This window comes from Macrobrachium rosenbergii, chromosome 48 (assembly GCF_040412425.1).
Source record: "Macrobrachium rosenbergii isolate ZJJX-2024 chromosome 48, ASM4041242v1, whole genome shotgun sequence".
NCBI classification, from domain to species: Eukaryota; Metazoa; Arthropoda; class Malacostraca; order Decapoda; family Palaemonidae; genus Macrobrachium; species Macrobrachium rosenbergii.
Window position 1 is genome coordinate 29139253 of NC_089788.1, and position 12500 is coordinate 29151752.

A 12500-nucleotide genomic window follows, 5' to 3' on the forward strand; every position below is an offset into this window, starting at 1 on the left:
GATAATTGCAAGCGATGTAAACAAAACAAGGGCACGACAGCATCACTTATAGAGGTACAATAAAAGCCTGTTTGTCACCTCACGAAGGGCATAAGGTCTCTGATAGTATCTGGGTGTGGTGGGTGGCTCCCCGGGTAGAGACGGAAACAGGGAAGTAATCTCACTGAAGAACAGATTTTGTTTAGCGCCTTGTTAGCCTATTTTCACATTTACCTACAATTTTTCCTCCATTGGTTGAAGCCTTATACAAGTAAATTGGCCCTTTTCAGATAATAATAATAATAGTAAAATGAAAGAAGGAGAAGAGGTGTATCGTCATTACGAAATGAAACGTTCTCAGGAAGAAGCTGGGGAGATATATCCACTGGTTATCTATAATGAAGACATTATTGGATGAAAGTGGTGGTAAGAGGTACTTTCTCTATATATACAGTATATATATAATATATATATATATATATATATATATATATATATATATATATACACATACACAAATACACATACACATATATATAATATATATACTGAGAGAGAGAGAGAGAGAGAGAGAGAGAGAGGAAGTGCGTGCGTGGAGGTACGTGTGTCTATCTATCCTTTTTTGTGGATTTTTGCATGCTTTTATTTAACTTGACTGTTGTCTGTCTGTCAGCAGTTTGGGTCAAATCTTATAACTCAATTTTCGACCTGTTCCCTTCGTCCGATAGTCTTGAAATTTTGGATGGTTACTCAATCCCGGTGACAATACAACCTTACATGATCAGTAGGTCAGCAGTGACCTCTAGTGATCCTACAGTGACCTCTCCTTGTATCTCAGGATTTGCATGAAACTCTTCGGATTTTTCATACCTTCTTTGACTCGGTAGAATATGTTAATAACTCTATGGGGTTTTTCAAACCTTCTTTGGCTCGACAGGATTCCACGTTCAGTTTTTTTTAGTTACCATCACAAATCGGTTACAATTTCTTTCAAAACTTAAAAGTCTAAAATAAAATAAAAAAATTAAAACCGGCTTTTATTACGATGCACTACAAGTAAATATTAATTTTTTGCGACACACCAGGATTTTCTTACAATTAATCATGTCTACAAAAATATGCCTCAAAAATGGAAGGAAATGCTAAAAATATATATTTCTTGTTTGGCATTTCCTTTCACGCTTTTATTTTTGTGGACATGATTAATTGTAAGAAAATCCTGGTGTGTCTCAAAAATTTATTATTAACTTTTGAATGCATTTTAATAAAAGCGTTTTTAAAAAAATTTTTATTTTTTTATTCTACCAAATACAGTATTCGAGTACTTTGGAATCACGCAGCCAAACCACAACCTCAAATGTAACAAAAACCACACGTTGCTGCCCATCACTAAAATGAAGTGCTAAGCGATTCATCAACAACTTTCAGCCATTTTATAACCCCGTATTTTCCCTCTGTTTCACACCGAGACACGCTTAAACTTCTCACAGTAAGATTTCATAACTTGCCAGTTTTTATGGAGTGACGAGTCTAACACGACCAAACGGATTCCCGGAAGATGGGCGTCCACAGATTCCCAGACAAAAGACCTTTCTACGAGGAACGACCATTTTTTGTTGTAAGTCTTCTCAGTAAAAGCCTTTTTTTTTTTTTTTTTTTTCAACCCTTACTCCTTCGGGTTACATCGAACTGGAATTTCAGAGGAGAATCTGGGCATGCGTGCAAGTACATGTGTATGAATACCTAATGCACGAATATAATCCTATATATATATATATATATATATATATATATATATATATATATATATATATATATATATATATATATATATATATATATATATATATATATATATATATATATATATATATATAATTTGTGTGTGTATGTACGTGCACACGTGTGGATACAAGCGTCCATTTATACTAGATCTAGATACATATAAATATAAATATATATATATATATATATATATATATATATATATATATATATGTATATATATATATATATATACATACATACATATATATATATATATATATATATATATATATATATATATATATATATATATATATATATATATATATATATATATATATATATATATATATATATATATGCGCAATTAATAGCCACAATGCCCTCTTAACTTCTCGAATTCTTCACGGTTTTTTCGTGACCTCCTTGTGATTATGTTGACGCGGGTTCGTTTCCCGCTCCCTGACTTCACAACCACTTCAATTTCTTGCACTTGAATCTCAAGACTTTGTAGTGACAAGCGTATCCAAAAAAGCGTGAAGAATTCGAGAAGTTAAGAGGGCATTGTGACAATTACAACTGCATATGTATCTGGTAAAAAGTGACCAGTAGGTTCTACACACACACACACACACACACACACACACACACATATATAAATATATATATATATATATATATATATATATATATATATATATATATATATATATATATATATATATATATAATATGAAGTCTCTTCCCTCAGACAGGTGGATTCATAAGATACTAACATTCAGGTTCTCTTCAAATCTTTTTGTTAAGAGGCTACTAGCTCAATGCCTTGTTCAGCCAAGGCCACAGAACACGAGAGTCCGCTAACCTCCATGAACCTAATTCACTTCTTATGTCAATAGAAGCGGAATGAATTATTCAGGTAACTGCGGAAACCGTCCAGCACCTCGGCCTATCCCCCTAGAGGAGAGCTCTGTTTTCTTGCTGAGTTAAATCAGGGTGGAATACTGAGCCACTGAGCTTTCTCACTCTGCCTGTATATATAATATGTGTGTGTGTGCCTGAAAATTACGTGACTGGTGGATCATAGCTATATGAAGCACATATGGCTAATTGTATCACTCCAAGATTCTGTTTGAAAACATAATCACATACTCTTAAGTCTGTGAGGGAAATGCTGTATGTGTGTGTGTGTATATATATATTTATATATATATATGTATACATATATTATATATATATATATATATATATATATATATATATATATATATATATATATATATATATATATATATATACATACATTCCTCTCAGACTTTAGAGTAGGCGACTATGTTTTAAATAGAATCTTGGAGAGAGGTAACTAGCCATGTGTCCTTTCTTCATCTAGCTATGACCCACCACTCAACTAACTTTCAGGCACATAAGGCACACCTTAGATAACAAGCGTGCTGTGGGGTTCGCCTGTGATCGATTTCAGAGCCTGTCGTTTGCAGAGTGGGTAACAAACCACTAAACGAACCAACCCAATGCAGAGGTTTTCAGAAACTCTTCTCTCAACCAAAGAAGAGAACGAAGCATTACGTTTGCCATCGAGAAATACCATTGTATGGGATAGTCCTCCTTTCCACAATCTCGCCTGAGAGGGACGCTCGGAAGTGATAGCCGAAGGGTGGAACTACTTTCCATACGGAGGGATGATGCAGCCTTAAGTCCTCTTACATATAGGAGTTGTGTAAGGCTACGCAGCTATGTGAATGTGCAACTTGCAGATGTGTACATAAACACAAAAAGACATTGCTTGTAAGATTTCCGCTTCTGGCAAGCCAAAGTTTGACAATAAATATGGCAGCAAGAAGACTGAAAATAATCTCTCGGTTATTTCTACCAACGCTTTGGGAACCCATTATCAGGGATACATACAGTTACGAAAAAAAATCATTAACTTCTCTACCACTGATCTGCTGTTAAATCATGTAACAAATATTTTATTAATATATTAACTTTTTAGACATTTTAAAATTGTAAAAATTCATGATTTTATTCTATTTTCGTATGTTTATGTAGCCCTGACAATGGGAATGGATTCCCAAAACGCTGGCAGAAATAACCAGGCAATATATATATATATATATATATATATATATATATATATATATATATATATATATATATATATATATATATATATATATATATATATATATATATGTATATATATATATATGTATATATATACATATATAAACTATATATATATATATATATATATATATATATATATATATATATATATATATATAATATTGTGCCTATAATATTGTTCGATAGGTTAAATATACATTATACCTCTGCTAACCTAAGTAGTGACCTAGGTACTTGGTAGTTAGACGACTATGGTTGTCGCATCCAAAGTCAGAGAGCTTGGTTCAAGTGACCTCAGAACTAAGGAACTACTGAGAACAGTAGAACCTTTCTGGTGCCACCCACTCCAAGTGGAAGAAAGAAAATAATAAAAAAAATATTATTGTATGCTATACGCATGTAAACATTCACTGTACATCTATTTTCCCCGTGATCACCTCTTTTTGGAAGCACAGCACAACCTCTATCGAAGAGAGAGAGAGAGAGAGAGAGAGAGAGAGAGAGAGAGAGAGAGAGAGAGAGAGAGAGGTGAATGGTGGCCCAAACTGAAAACAGACCCGTTTTCCGGTGATTCTTACAACAGGGGTTACATTTGTTTCCTTAGTTCTTGAGGCAATGCAGCAAATGTTAGTCAGCAATGTACATGGCTAAAGGCAGGAGGTACCGAAACATTACGTACACGTCCGTGTGCATGCATGTGCTTGTGTATAAAACCCAGATGCGCATCATGTACCATCACAGACTTGAGTGGTTGGTCCAGCTGCAAAGCGCCGTTGAAACTCGACCTGGAAAGCACTGCATGCACCCCACAAGCATCCTTCCTTCAACGGCACATCTTTCAAGCTCAAGGAAAGAGAACCTTCGCCCTGGGCCCGCAGGGAAAGAAATGCGGTAACAGTCCCTACGGCGGGGGTTCACTGACTGCTACTTTCTTTTTGTGCTTACAGGCTTTGGAAGTTGTCTACGATATGTTTTGAGAACTTTCTTTCCTGTAGAGGGATTTTTTTTCTTTTCTTTTCACTGCGTTCATATAACTTTCCTATAACTTTTCATCCTTCGCAAGACAAGTTTCGGGTTCACTGTCTACTTATCTCTATATGGTTTTCGTTAGGTTTGTTCTCAAGAGAAGATTTAGTTGCCAGCTCCGTCGGCCTCGGTATAAACTAACTCACATAAAATAACTGAGTTTCTCGCCGCGTTCGCATTCAAAGCTTACAGGAGTTCTTTGTGGCTTATATTGTATCATGTGAATGTCTTACATAACGCACACACACATATGCATATATATATATATATATATATATATATATATATATATATATATATATATATATATATATATATATATATATATATATATATATATATATATATATATATATATGTATATATAGAGAGAGAGAGAGAGAGAGAGAGAGAGACAGAGAGAGAGAGAGAGAGAGAGAGAGAATATATATATATATATATATATATATATATATATATATATATATATATATATATATATATATATATATATAGAGAGAGAGAGAGAGAGAGAGAGAGAGAGAGAGAGAGAGAGAGAGAGAGAGAGAGAGAAGTTACCCGCACATAATCATACAGCTGTGTAATCAGTTTCCAACAATGGATGAAAAAAATTACAATTTAAAACAAACTGGCAATGGTGCTCTAATTGAGGCAGATTTGTGACGAGTCATAAAAAACAAGTGTGTTGAGAGAGAGAGAGAGAGAGAGAGAGAGAGAGAGAGAGAGAGAGAGAGCATTACCTTTCACCCAGACTACCTGCTAGAACCGTGGGGAGGGGGATTCGGGTGCGGGGTAGGCGGGAGGACGAGGGTGTTGGAGGAAGAAGTCAGTTTCCAACCACAAAAAATGGGCCATAAACTCAGCAGAACTTTTGCCTTCGCGCGCCCGCTCAGTTATTGGGATTAAAGCTAGTGCGTGTTTACTTCATCATTTTTATAATTCAAATTATTTTTATTATTATTATTACCTAGAACTTACTGTCATGATCATCCTGAAATTTTATCGCTATTATTAAAATTATGATCAATATCGATATTCATTATTATTTCGCCAGTACCTCTGTCCGTCACCAAAAACTCAAAACAAAGTTTACTTAGAACTTGCTGTGTTCCGGATCAATATAAAACCAGTTGGTTTTAAAACACTTTTTGGGACCACAGTTTAGCCTCTCTCTCTCTCTCTCTCTCTCTCTCTCTCTCTCTCTCTCTCTCTCTCTCTCTCTCTGTCCATTTAAACGTTCTTGTCTTTTTGTTACAAGTCCAATCGAGAACTTGTAACAAAAACGGAAAATGGAGTGGGATACGTACTTCAGGTGAATGAAGATTTAACATTACTCTTTTATTGCCACATACCAACACAATGCCACATCACGAAGCTGACCGTCATGGAAATATATATATATATATATATATATATATATATATATATATATATATATATATATATATATATATATATAAATTTCTGACTCACATCAGGATCGAACCTGGGTCTTTCAATTGAAAGGCAAGGGGCGCTGCCCACTAGGCCATACAACTCACATCAGGATCAGACCAAGGTCTTTCAATTGAAAGGCAAGGCGCTGCCCACTAGGCTATACAAGTCTAAAGAAGTCCAAAAGAGGTTGTATGGCCTAGTGGGCAGCGCCCTTGCCTTTCAACTGAAAGACGTGGGTTCGATCCTGATGTGAGTCAGAAATTTATTTCTGTTCCACACGTGATTGTGTGTTGATTAGGCTATTTCTATATATATATATATATATATATATATATATATATATATATATATATATATATATATATATATAATCATGAAGCTACAAATGTCGCTTAATATCGAATTCACGCTACCTCAGTATATCTCCGTTGGAGAATTGTCGCCGAAGGGAATTTATATAAGTGATAAATGAATTGGAATCGTCGGGACACGAACCCTTGGCTCAATGGTTAACGTCCACTGGAGTCGCTGAATAGGTTTTCGTGTCACGGGTTCGTGTCCCGACGATTCCAATTCATTTATCTCTTTATATAAATTCCCCTTCGGCGACAATTCTCCAACAGAGATATACCGAGGTAGCAATGAAAATCGATATTAAGCGATATTTGTAGCTTCATGATTGTATATAAATCACGGTGTGATAAAAATTTCACACACACACACATATACATATATATATATATATATATATATATATATATATATATATATATATATATATATATATATATATATATATATATATATATATAAATAAGACTTGAGAACGAAACAGTAGTGAAAACTTTCGTGGCACAGACCCGAAACAGAGAGAGAGAGAGAGAGAGAGAGAGAGAGAGAGAGAGAGAGAGAGAGAGAGCTACATTTATTATACAACCACAACAACACAAACAACAACTGTAATTATAGCCTCCCGTCCAAGACTCAGACAATATTCGCATTCTATCACGCCCATCCCCAATGAATGATAATAAGAAACCGCACACTTTGAGTCCTTGATGAAACCCTCATGTGAAATGATGTCTTGTTCTGCGGGAGAATCCGCTTTGAAGTCACACTAAGCCTAAGACTCGGGGAACACTAGCAGGTAGAAACAAAAAAAAAATATTCGTTACCATAGCAACGCCTTACGTTACGTTATGGGTGGCCTGCTCCTGAGACATGGCAGAAATCCAGGGCCCTAAGGTCTCTAATGAGTGTAAGTAACAAAGCGGAAACTGAACGATACAAGCACCAGCGAGAGGATAAAACACAGCACAAAAGATTTAATATCAATAAGACAGAAAGCTCCCACCTGTTTTCCTTTAGGCTATACTTATGTAGATCCGACCTCTGTTAGGCCTAATTACAGTAACAAAATGACTCATTTTTTCCATCAGACGGAAAATCCACCTTTATGTCTTTTTGATACTGGCATACATGCGCGCGCGCGCACACACACACACACACACACATATACTCGTATAATATTTATTGGCGCCTTTCACCAGATATTATAAATGTTCTTCATAGCCGCAATGGCTACTTACTCCCTCGTTTTCCTCCAACTTCCTGAATGCACATCGCTACGTAACTCGAATCCAGATGGGAAATAAGTGAAGAGGACCATTCCTTCCCTGTTATGATAAACTTGTACACTTTCCATATAAGCATAAATACATGTGTGTGCACATCCACCAAAATGCCGCTACCCTTAACAAAAGTGGCTTCATAAAAAAAACTGACAAGTTACTGTGAGGTTCATCCTTCAACTGCCAAATCATGAATTGACCCGGTGTAGAAAGTTTTCACTTCTGCCACTTCAGATGAAGAACAGCGAATATATTCACAAGTAAATGACTATAAACGTATAAACCAACACGTCAGCATTTATAAACATACCTCACTGTATACTCACATTTCCAGACACATATGTAAAAAATATACCTGATATTTACCTGATGATCGGCTCCATTTCCCCTCCCGGTGGGAAAGTGTTTACCTACAGTGGTCGAGGCTCTCTCCTGTGAGGACTTAGGTACCACCACCAGCCCTAATTAATGAGAGCGATGATGTTGGCTCTAACTTCGGGATCTTAGTTAGAATTACGCCGTGTACTAAAGCTGCTGACATGACCGGAAGCACTGACCTTGGTTCATCTGGTAGGATGTCCTGAAACTTGCCCAATTTATGCTTGAATATGTAATGACTGCTTCGTAGGTCAAGACCGTGAGTGCTAATGATGATGCACGAGAATCTCGATTCGGCTTAAGATACAGAGTAATTTGAAGCACAGAGCATCTGACACTAGTTTCAGGTCTATGGTGGAATTGAAGAGCAAAGGTTTCCGGTGTAATGGGAGATTTGGAACCAAGCCCTCTTGGATTTTGCAGATAATATAAAATTTTATACAACAATCATGACCACACTGGGTGCTATACTTAAGTTTCCATACCTTCAATCCAGCAGAGTTGGGAAGGCAATCCGAGTTGTCAACCTTTTAATGAAATTGCGTAGTATGCTCTACTGTACTTGGGAGCAATAGTCTAAGATTGGTCTAATCGAAGTCACCATAGCGCGTACAATGCCTGAATGATCTCTTTTTGACAACGGTTCTAGTATCTATACCAACCTTCTAAGACAGTTTGGTATAATTACGTCGGAGATGATGATCTTTTACTTGGTGTATTATTATCATTGCATTTCAATCTCGGTCAAGATATCATCAGCATTTCTTGATTTCTTACTGAAATCAATGTTCGAAACAATCACCATCAAAGCTTGCTTGTTCGTTTGGCCCGGGGATAGACTATAATATTAAATTCACTTCCTAACCTTACACTGATTGAAAATTAATTAGATAGTATAATCACGCCTTATTAAATCTCATGAGCTTGACAAGACTAAGACACTGGAATCGTCGGCAAATACACCTATAAATGAACTCAGCAGGTCGTCATCCATATCATCTATCATTATACTAAAGAAAAAAGGACCGAGAACTTGCGGAACACCTGATATAACTTGGGCGGGTTTGGATAATACACCAGAAAGTAATGATTGACGCGTCTGATCTGAAAAGAAAACACAAAGCTAGCCTCCTGCTGGTCCACCTATCCGCTTTTCTCTGAGCTTGTTGCATACAGGTAAGTGATCAGCTCTGTCTGAGGGCTTGACGAAGTCGACATAAATTGATTCAATTTCCGAGCCTGATTCCAGGATTCTGATTACTGACCCAGTTTGGCTGATTAGCTTCGATATCGCAGATCTCCCCGTAGAAATCCATGTTGATTAGCAAGGAGGATACTGTTATCGGTTTGCCGTTTGACGGTCACTTTCTTTACGACTTTTTAAAATAAGTTTATAAGGTTAGGATGTTATTGATGGAGGCAAGCAAGATTTCGGAAGATGTCTCTCGCTGTTCGGCTTTAGTGCCGGACAAGTGACTAAGTACTTGAAGATTTTTCACTGTTAATGATACCCGTCACAGGAGATCGATAGGTGTCCCTTCAGTTTTGAACGATTTCAACAGAATTGCCGGCTGCAGAGCTAATTCTAAGTGTCGATTTCCTTAATCATTTCTTCCGTAAAATCAATATTTTGTAGCTACGGGAGAAAGTTGCCACTTCAGTCGATAAATGCAGCTGGATCCTTTATCTTGTGATCTGGGTCTGTCCGGAATATTCGGCTGAGTAATACTCTGCCAAGATTTCGCAAATCTGTTCTGGTGATGTGATAAGGGATCCACGTGCTCTGAGAGCGCTAATTCGACTCTTCATATTTTGATGTTTGTGCATATGAGGGAAAACTTCCGGTTATTTCGTATCTTCACAAGCGTCTTCTTTTCCTGGGCTCGGTTTTCAACTTCGAGAGAATTCACTACATATCCTCTGCCTACAGTATTTCAGCTTTACTTCTAAGTTCTTGGCTAGTGTTTTCAACTTCCCTTTTCTATGTAGAAATAATAAGAAACAGTACTCGCCGGTCTCCGGAATACGTAGTTTGTTCTTCCTTTCTTATGTCTAAATTACAACTTGTCTAATACCTCGCACACTTTTGATATAACAATTTGAAGGATTTAGACATTTGATTAGTTTCTCAGTAATTCATCCCAATCAATGGACGATAAGAACCCTCGATTTCCACCCAGTTTGCCTTGTGGAGGCTGAATGCCAGTAAGGATTAAGAGGAGGCGTCATGGTCCGGATTGCCAGAAGTTCAGTTGATTCAGTGATCAGAGAGAGAGCCGAGGGTTGCCTTGACATGTTGCTTAGGAGGTTATGAGTATTTGTGAAAATTAGACCGAGGATGTTTTCTTCTCCCGACTCTGTTGGCCTCGTTCGGGATTTTTTTTTTTTTTTTTGTACGAAATTCTGGTTCACGTGAGTTGACTAAGTGGTTTCGCATCTTAGTTTATGGCGCATCACCTTGCAATGGGACACCTACTCCTCTTAGAATCACCCAGTACCAATATATCTGGGTTGGACGACCCCACATATATTGTTCAAGATGATATTCTTGAAGGACTGCTTCAGTACGCAGAGAGAGAGAGAGAGAGAGAGAGAGAGAGAGAGAGAGAGAGAGAGAGAGAGAGAGAGAGAGAGTATGGTTCACCCCAGTGGGATGAAGATTACCTTGTCGAGATCCTCCAGTTTTGACGGTTATTACATTTTCACAGAGCAAACAACACACGTCTAGTTCTCTCTCTCTCTCCTTGTGACCCACAACACTCGTCTAACAACTAGGTACCTTCTTCACTGCTTACATCAACAGAGGCACACTGGACTTATAGGTATTTATGGCCGTTATGCGCCCATCCCTCCTTCCTCTACTACTGACTCGAGAGTGAGCCCCATACGCTACACACACACACCATCGGCTTTGATTTCACTTTAATTCTGATAAGACTGAAATGGAGGTCAACTATGCGCTATTTCAGCGATCTGCTCCGATCATCTAACGATCTTAGTCTCAATGAAGATCTCATCAAGTGCGGACATGGCGTCATCTTTCGAGATACAACAATATTAGCACGGGGAACAGCTGCCGCAGCTTATCTCATGGACAAAATAGGTATACAGAAGTGGGTTCAAGAGAGGTTAAGAAGACTTTTTGATCTGTTTCATGACTGACTCGGTGACTGCTGACCAATCCTTTCCCCTTTAGCTTTTCAAGTAGAATTATTTAGGCGTTCTTCTTTTCTCCTTTCTCACTATAATCTTAGGATTTCACTTTCCAAAGACACAGGTGTTCTCAATATACTTCAACTAAACCAATACAAAATTCGTTATCACTTGAAGCCATTATGTTCTATACAGCCTTCAGCCTAAAAGATGTGTGTTCGGTTCAAGAGAGCAAATCGTCCGATCACCTGGCCCCGCCCACTTTTGGCAGGGCAATGACCCAATACATACTCAAGAGTTATTTGCGATACCGATGATCGGTGCAATTATGGTTAGGCTATGTGTATAGGGCCTTCAACATGGGCCGTCCGGTTGTGATCTAGACGGGCTCCCACCCGGGCTACGAGGCAAGAGAAAAGGAGAGAGGGAAATTTCCAACCGCTAACAACCCTGCAAATGGCCTGAGCGGAAGTCGCCCCTGATTTTAGGCCTAACCCCGCCCCCACCATCCCCCTCCCCCCCCGGCCAACCCACAAACTGCCTCTCTATGACATACACACACGGATTAATATTGACTTCCTCCCGGACATTGAAAGGAATGTCAATAAAATCCCACTGAATGGAATATCAAAAGCGCGATTTATTTATCGACACGAAAACAATATTTGATTTTGGTGGCAACAGTCATGCACAATGCATGCGGGTGGGATGGGTTGTCATCACCTACGGGGAAAACGTGAGCCTGGTGTTCGTTTGAATAATTTCGTTCCTTGACAAAATATCAAACTTCCAAAGGTAATGATTATTATCATCATCATCATAATGATTGTGAAGGTGGTTTATATATCCCAAACCCGCCAAGATAGAGAGCAATTACGATGATGATGATGATCACGACAATGTTCTGCAGATGAGCCACCTCCACACGTCCAAATGATGATGCTCACGACGTTATCAAATCTTTATTCAGCAAACGATGACCGG

The 12500-nt window shown here is 37.7% G+C and overlaps 1 protein-coding gene across 3 annotated transcripts in view; it reads right to left on the reverse strand.

Moving 5' to 3' along the window:
• LOC136831332 (uncharacterized) overlaps positions 1 to 12500 on the reverse strand; it is a 237997-nt gene that overhangs the window by 163097 nt on the left and 62400 nt on the right. The window lies entirely within an intron of this gene.